The following is an 8041-nucleotide window of genomic DNA, read 5'->3' on the forward strand; positions in this document are numbered from 1 at the left end:
GCTCTTCCACAAAATACCACGTGCGGGCGCGCATGTACAGTGCGATTAAAACTTCGTGGCCCATGAGCAGAAGTCGGTATTTTGTGGAAGAGCCACAGTGAAGGGGCCAAAGAGCCGCATGTGGCTCTCGAGCCGCAGTTTGCCGACCACTGGTCTAGTAAATCTCTAACCCAGACTCCCCACCTGAGGGGCAATGTGCCCTGCAGGCTATGGCATGACCTCTAGTCCCCATAACACCTTATCTCCGTTTCAGAGACGGGAGAACTGAGCTGAGAGGGAAGCAGAGACTTGCCCAAGGCCAGGCACCCAGCACCCACCATTTATGGGGCGTCTTTTCACGGGTCCAGAACTGTTCTAAGTGCTTAAGACAGATGCGCTCCTCTAGCCTGTCAACAGCTCTTCAAGAAAGGGGTGAATGTTATTGTCCACTCCCCACTTACAAATGCGGCACCTGAAGCCCAGAGGGGCTACAGAATGGGCCCGAAGAGCCTTCAGAGTCGGTAAATGTGGAGTCCACATTGCAACCGGGTGAGTCACCCCCAAATCCATGCTCTTCGCCTCTGCATCACATCACTGACTCCGAGTTATCAGGGGACCTGCACAGACTTCAGGGGCTCTGACCCCCCTACTCCCCCCAGAACTGTAGTGTCTGCATCTTTCGGAAGAGAGGATCGATGGTGTTTATCAGGTTCTCAAAGGGGTGTAACCCCACCCCCAAATGAGGCTCACTGTTCTATGCGACATTAATTGGATGGGGTTGGAGGTGAGCTTAGTGGAGTAAGAAAGGTGTGTAGGTTTGTGTGTGTATGAGAGAGAGAGAGAGAGAGAGAGAGAGAGAGAGTTGGAGGTGGGTGGGGCAGGCACTTGCTCTCTCCATTTTCCTGTCCTGTCTCCTGACAGTCCTTCCATGTCAGCAGCCCGTGGACATCACGGGCCCGGCCAGCGCACACGTGTGCTCCCATGCACAGCAGGCTGGACTCACCGCCCACCTCCACGCCATGTTCCATTTCTCTCCTGCCTGTCAACCAGGCCTCCCCGGGGCCTGATCCCCCCGGCTGTTTCATGGCAGGTGTTGGCTCCCCCCCACCCCGCCGGCCTGATGTAGTTATCTGGAAGAGCTACAAGAAGAGACAAAACAGCGGGTGAGGAGGTGGGGCTGGGGTCCCCAAGGCAGCTGCTGCCAGCCTGTAATCCCTCATCCCTCGTGTCACCGAGACAAACTCTGGCTCCTGCCATCACTTCCTATTTAGAACCGCATAGTAATTAGGATGCGTATTTGGAAACAGTTAAAAATAAGCTGCCAGCATGTGACTAATTTCACTCCAGCCGCCATCAAAATATTAATCGAGAAGAAGGGGGAGGAGATGGCCGGTGGAGCCGCTACAGGTCATCAAGACCCGGGCGCTCCTGGCTGGGCTGTCGGCCTTTAGCTGAGGGCCCCCAGATTCTCAATGGCCTGGGCCTGGGCCTGGTGGAGGCAGAGATGGCTTGGGCCAGCAGCCAAGGACCCTGGTGGTCAGTCGTCAGGGGGGCTGGGCTGGAGGACTCGCCTCTTCCATCTGGGTCCACACGCCCAATGCTCTCTTGCTACCCAACAGCTGAGTCCCATGTGCTCACAGAAGATACATTCCGCCCCATTGGCCAGCCCCCTGCTCTGAACCCCGTGGCTCCTGCTGCTCCGGCAGGTATCCGCTGTTAGAAGACCTGGTTGGCATGCAGATTGTGCTTTGGGAACCCTGGAGTTCCCAGTTCGAGTCCTGCCTCCGCCTCCTATGCCAGAATGACGTTGGCCCAGCTCCTTTCCTTCTCTCCCTCTCCCTCTGCTGCTGCTCCAGACACAAGAGGCCTCAGCTTCGGCCTCAGCCTGAGCTCATTCAGACTCTACCTCTGCCCGCACCATCTGTGATTCTGAGGGAGCCTCCGTTGCTTCATCTGCACAATGGGGATAGCAGCAGCTGCCTTCCCTGCGATAGAAGGTTCTTACGAGGAGGTAGGAAGGAAGTACGTGCACCGTGCTCAGCAAGGCGTCTGGCTCAGGGCGAGCTGTAGTGAGTGACAGGAGCTCTCATCCCACTGCAGCAGCCTGATCACCTGGGAGAGCCACACGCACAGCCTCAGCGCTGCGCTTCCCTCTCCACGCTATGTCCTGGGCAGTGAGCTCTGAGAGGCAGGGACCAGGTCTGGGGCGTTGGGTGTCCCCCGTGAGCACCTTCCCCGCCACACTCAGTGCGTGTGGATCAGGGGCCTGTCGGGATTACTGCGTGCCCCCCTCCCCCCACTCGTCCCTCCCCTCCAGGCCCTTCCCGGCTTCTGCTCACATCTCCCCTCAGCTCAAACCCTCCGCTGGCTCCCATTTCGCAGTGAATGCTCGAGGCCGTGCTATGGCTCCCACTTAGCTGCCTGTGGCGACAGTAAATAATACAAATGTCTTCTCTCACAATTTTGGAGGCTAGACATTCAACATCAAGGCAGGGCCACCCTGTCTCCGCAGGGGCAAGGCCGTCCCTGCCTCTCCGGCTCCTGGGGTCAGCGAAGCCCAAAGGTCTGGGCTAGTCAGCAGCCAGCTTCATGCCCAATGGGAACATCAGCTGCCTCTGGGGGGCGAGGGGGGTTGGCTGCATGTCCTGCACCTACGGCAGAGGGCTTGCCGTGGGCCCCAGGTCCCTCCGCCTGGGCACACTGTTACAGACCAAAGACTTCCATTCCTGGCCAGCGCTCAACCTCCTCTTGATTGGCCATATTGTATTGTCTCAGTTTCAAGGCCAATGGCCGCATCTCTCTGTCTTCCCATGGCTTCTCCTCTGTGTCTGGGTCTCCTCTAAGGACATTTGTCATTGGACTTAGGGCCCTCCCGGCTCATCCAGGTTGATCTCTTGATTGCAAGATCCTTAATTTAATCACATGCAAAGGGCCCTTTCCCCAAATAAGGTCACAGCCAAATAAGGGGGCTGGGACATGGCCATATCTCTTAGGGGTCATCCTTGAACCAGCAAAGCCAAACAGGTGTGGCGAGCCAGCACGGCCATGGCATACTCAGCCCCACATTGGGCGCCTTATGTGCCCCGCCAGCTCAGCCAGGTTCGGTGAGCCTGAGAGGGGGCGGTGAAGGACTGAGAAAAGACAGACAAGAGAATGAAAGCTGAGTCTCAGCAGGACGCTGTCCTGATGGAGAGAGACAGCGCCACGGACTACAAGCTGTGTCTTTATTTTATAGCCAGATTCCACGAGACAAAGTAAGGGTGTGGTCAAGATGTTTACAATGTTCTAACCTACTCAATTACATGCACCTGAACTCTATCAAGCCCACATCACTCAGGCACGTGGGGCCACGTGTTCAGACCATAGGTTCAAGCTTACAACTACAGTGGGTCCTTGACTTACGAGTGTCCCGACTAACGAGTTTTTAGAGATACCAGCTGTCTCTGGCCGATTTTTTGCATTGAGTTGACAGAATAATTTGAGTTAACGAGCTCCTTAACGAGCTCGGTCTCAGAACAAATTAAACTTGTAAGTCAAGGCCCCACTGTATAGCTGTTGGCTATAATTGTGCTGGGAGGGCTCTGCCCTCCACACTGGGACTTGCACGTGGCCATGAGAGGACTGTGCCCTCATTAGTCCGAGGCTTGAACCTGTCCAAACACTGTAGCCGCTCTCCACAGGGGATGAAGCTGGCTGCTGACTAGCCCAGACCTTCGGGCTTCGCTGACCCCGGGGCCAGTCCCCCAGGCCACTGTGGGGATCGGCCTCCACATGGCACTGGCTGGCTGGCCAGGTCCCTGCCCTTGCCAGGAGGCCCGCCCGGCCTTGGAGCTTGCCCGGGCAGGGGAAGATGCTCTGCTAATGATGCCAAGCTATCGAGTCAGGAGCAGCGGACTGAAGGGCATGTCATCCATTAAGGGCCCAGCCTCTCACCCAGAAACACACAAATCATCGCGTCACCTGTCATCCCCTTCACACCTGCAGTTCCAACCGGGCCCTGCTGTTGCTGCCAGCCGCAGCCGCTCCGCAGGGACCTTCTCGGGCAGGTGTTGGGAGCCGGCTCCTTCTCCCCAGGGAGCAGAGAGCAGCTGGCAGGGGCATAGCAGGCGCTGTCCCTCCCAGGCCCACATCCCACACTGCTGCTCGGGGAGACTGAGGCAGCCCATCCACCCAGAGCCCACCAGCTGACACCCCTGGGAGCAACTGGGTGAGGGTCCCGGCCACACGTTCCTCCCAGACACCCTCAGGCTCAGCCTGTCTCCCAGATGCAGGCCCGGTCCCCATCTGGCTTCGTAGCAGCGGTGGCCCTCAGGGCAGCGGGTAGGGGCCTGGGCAGTGCAGGCAGCTTCCCTGCCACCATCGCCCGTCATCTGTCCTGCCCTGGGAGGGGGCCTGGCCCTGCCTCCCGCCGGCAGCATGTGAAGGACAAGCTGCCCGCACGCCCGCTGCAGCCTGGCAGGCTCGTCAAAGGCTGTAATTGTCGGAGGAATTCGCCAGCTGAGCGAAATAAAGGGCCTTGAAGGTATAAAGAGCCGCGGCGTCCGCCGATGAGAGACTGATTGATAGAGACTTTCATTCCCCAGGACCGGAATGAGAGCACGGGGTTGGGTTTCTTTTATTCATTGGAGCCAAAGCCTTTTTGCCCCGAAAAGGCCAATGTGGGTGCAAGAGAGATTGATGACGGGGGGTGGGGGGTGATGGGGGCTGCCCAAGACCCCCCATGGTGGCTGGAGCATTTCCTGTCTCCTTGGGCTGCCTTTTTAAAAAAAAAAAATTTTATTGATGTTTTACAAAGAGGAAGGGAGAGGGGTAGAGAGTTAGAAACATCAATGCGAGAGAAACATCGATCAGCTGCCTCCTTGCACACTTCCCACGGGGGATGTGCTCGCAACCAAGGCACATGCCCTTGACCGGAATTGAACCTGGGACTCCTGAGTCCGCAGGCCGACGCTCTATCCACTGAGCCAAACTGGCCAGGGCTCCTTGGGCTGCCTTTGAGGGCCCCTCTGAATGACCCTGTGGCCCAGAGCCTCCTGTCCCTCCACTGCCCAAGCTGTGTGCATGCCCACCCAGCTCCAGAACCAGGGGGCTGAGCCAGGCAGGTCCCAGAACCCCGTGTCTGTTCCCCCCTCCACCCCCTCAGCAGGACAGGTGGGGGCTGAGGGGAACTCTCTTACTCTTTTCCGCCTCGAGGGTCCGTCTCCTTGCATATCATTTGGTTTAAGTGACACAGGTTCCTGGTAGAATATTGAGAAGACAGAGGAGCACAGAGGGAAGACGTAAGCTAGCCTGCACGTCTGCCTCTATGCATTGTGTGGCTGCAGCTTGGCCGTCCTTTTTCCCCGTGTATGTATTTACAAACACGGGCTCCCGCTGTGTCTCTGTGAGCCGTTTCCGCCCCGCCCCGCCCCCCACACACACCTAATAGGGTATTAAGAACACGTTCTGTGAAGCCTGTTCATTCAAGGCCCACCTGGTCCATGAGTCCCACTGATGTCGGCTGTCCGCTGTGACAAGTGACCTTGAAGGTATAAAGAGTCAGAATCCAGCCGACGAGCGTACATGCGTTTACGAATCACAACAGCACCTTCATACCCTTGGAAATGGACTTGCAAGACACAAAATTTAACCTGCAGGCAATGCGTGAATGTGCGCGGGGCCCTTTAAGCCATAGGTGGCCCCTTAAGACCTGTGGCTGGCTCGGGCTGGGAGGGGGCAGTGAGAGTGCCCAGTGGTGTGTGTTGGGGATCAGGGAGGGTTGGCTTTGGACCGACAGAATGTCCTACGTGTAGGCTGAGTCACTTGAGATGAACTTTGGGATTTACTGTGTTTGCTTCCAGGTCCCCCTCTCCTCCTAGTTACAGTCACTTCCTTGGGTCAAGGCAGGTCTCTGGACTTCCTCCCCCCCACCCCCACACCCCTCCCTACCCTATGAATGCCCTGGAGCAGTTACCCACTGACCCCTTGAAATCCACCCACTTAGACATCAGCATAGATGAGCTGCCTAATTAGTTAGATGGATAGCGAGGAGGTAGGACATAGGAACGTTCTGATGCGTGAGAGCCAGAAAGGATGCAGGCACAGAGGACCCAGGAGGGTGGGCTGGGAGGGGGACTGCAGGGGGGGGCAGCGGGAGGGCCTTTGAAGTGAAAGGAGGAGGCGCCCCAGGTGGAAACAGATGTGAAAAGACACAGATCCAGCCTTCTTCAATATTTGACCAGGAACCAGAAAGAATGCAGAGTTGCAATGAAGGGCTCATCAGGATGAACATGGGCCTAGGAACCATCCCTTCTATCTCAGCCCCAATAGGGAATTGTCCAGCCGTTACGGAAGGATCTCTCTAAAACAGTGGTTCTCAACCTTGGCTGCACATTAGAATCACCTGGGAATCTTTTTATTTTTTATTTTTTATTTTTTTAAAAATATATTTTATTGATTTTTTACAGAGAGGAAGGGAGAGAGATAGAGAGTCAGAAACATCGATGAGAGAGAAACATCGATGAGAGAGAAACATCGATCAGCTGCCTCCTGCACATCCCCCACTGGGGATGTGCCCGCAACCCAGGTACATGCCCTTGACCGGAATCGAACCCGGGACCCTTCAGTCCGCAGGCCAACGCTCTATCCACAGAGCCAAACTGGTTTCGGCAATTCTGTTTCTTTGTTACTAATGTTGTGGCCTCACCCCATAACAAAGAAACAGAATTTCCGGAGGATGAGGCCCAGAAATCAGGATTTTAAAAAGATTCCCAGGTGATTCTAATGTGCAGACAAGGTTGAGAACCACTGGTCTAAAACGTGATTCAGACACCATCACTCCCCTGTGATGGCTTCCATCAATCTTAGACTCAAACTCCTCACGGTGGCCCATAAGAGTCCATGAGCCCCAGCTGGTTTAGCTCAGTGAGTAGAGTGTCAGCCTGTGGACTGAAGGGCTGCGGGTTTGATTCCCGTCAAGGGCATGTGCCTCAGTTGCAGGCTCGATCCCCGGCTCCCATTGGGGCACCTATGGAAGGCAACCCATCGTGTCTCTCTCATATTGATGTTTCTCTCTCTATTTCTCCCCCTCTCTGCTAATCTCTAGAAACCAATGGAAAAATATTCTTGGGTGAAGATTAACAACAACAACAGAAATCCATGAGATCCGCTTCACCTGCCTCTTCCACTCATTCCATACCTTGTTCTCCTCCCCCAGATCCCGGTCCCAGGAGCGTGCTTGCTGTTCCTGCAACACACCAGTCTCTGCCCTGCCTCAGGGCCTTTGCACTAGCTACTTCCCCTGTTGAGTGTGTTCCTTCTCCAGACCTCTGTATGGCCACCTCCTTCCCATTACTGGAATTTCTCCTTACATGAACCTCCTCAAAGAAGCTTGCCCTGTCCACCCACAGTAAAATAGTCCTTTCCTCTAGTATCGCCCTGTTTTAACTGTCTGCCTCACTTTTCACCATCTGTGATAATCTTGCTTTATAATTTGCTTAAACTTTTATCACCCGACTCAGTTCTTACTCTAGGAGCCACTAGAACTGCTGTCTCCCTAGAACAGTGCTGGCATGTAGGAGGTGCTCAGTAGATACCTGTTGACTGAATGAGCAAGCGGAGATGGACTCTCACTCCTGAGTGAGGCAGCCCGTTGAGTTTTGGGAAACTTCCATTGATTAGAACTAACCAGAGATGGCAGGGAGAGGTTTTGTTTCAGGTACCAGGGCCAATTGGTGGGTAGTGGCTACCTGGATTGAGAAAGGATTTGCTATCACAGTTGACCTCTGTAGGAGAAAGAGAAAGAGAGAGAGAGAGAGAGAGAGAGAGCAGTGATTGATTAGTAATGTCTGCCGTGGGCATTAAGGCACCAATAGTGGTATGTGTGCCACATATCTGCCAAACCTGGGTTAGACTGGAAGCCTCCTTGAAAGACGTAGGGGCTTCTTATCCTCCTCTGTAACTCGAGTGCCTGTCACGTGCTTGGTGCTTGGTCATGCCTGATGTGGGCTGTCCGCCCGCTGGGAATTGTTCAGCTTTGAGGCTCCCGCTCCTGAGGAGACAGGAGAAAACACCAAAGCCAGTG

This window comes from Myotis yumanensis, unplaced genomic scaffold (assembly GCF_028538775.1).
Source record: "Myotis yumanensis isolate MYYU_CA2020_CCGP unplaced genomic scaffold, mMyoYum1.0.hap1 SCAF_2, whole genome shotgun sequence".
Taxonomy (NCBI): Eukaryota; Metazoa; Chordata; class Mammalia; order Chiroptera; family Vespertilionidae; genus Myotis; species Myotis yumanensis.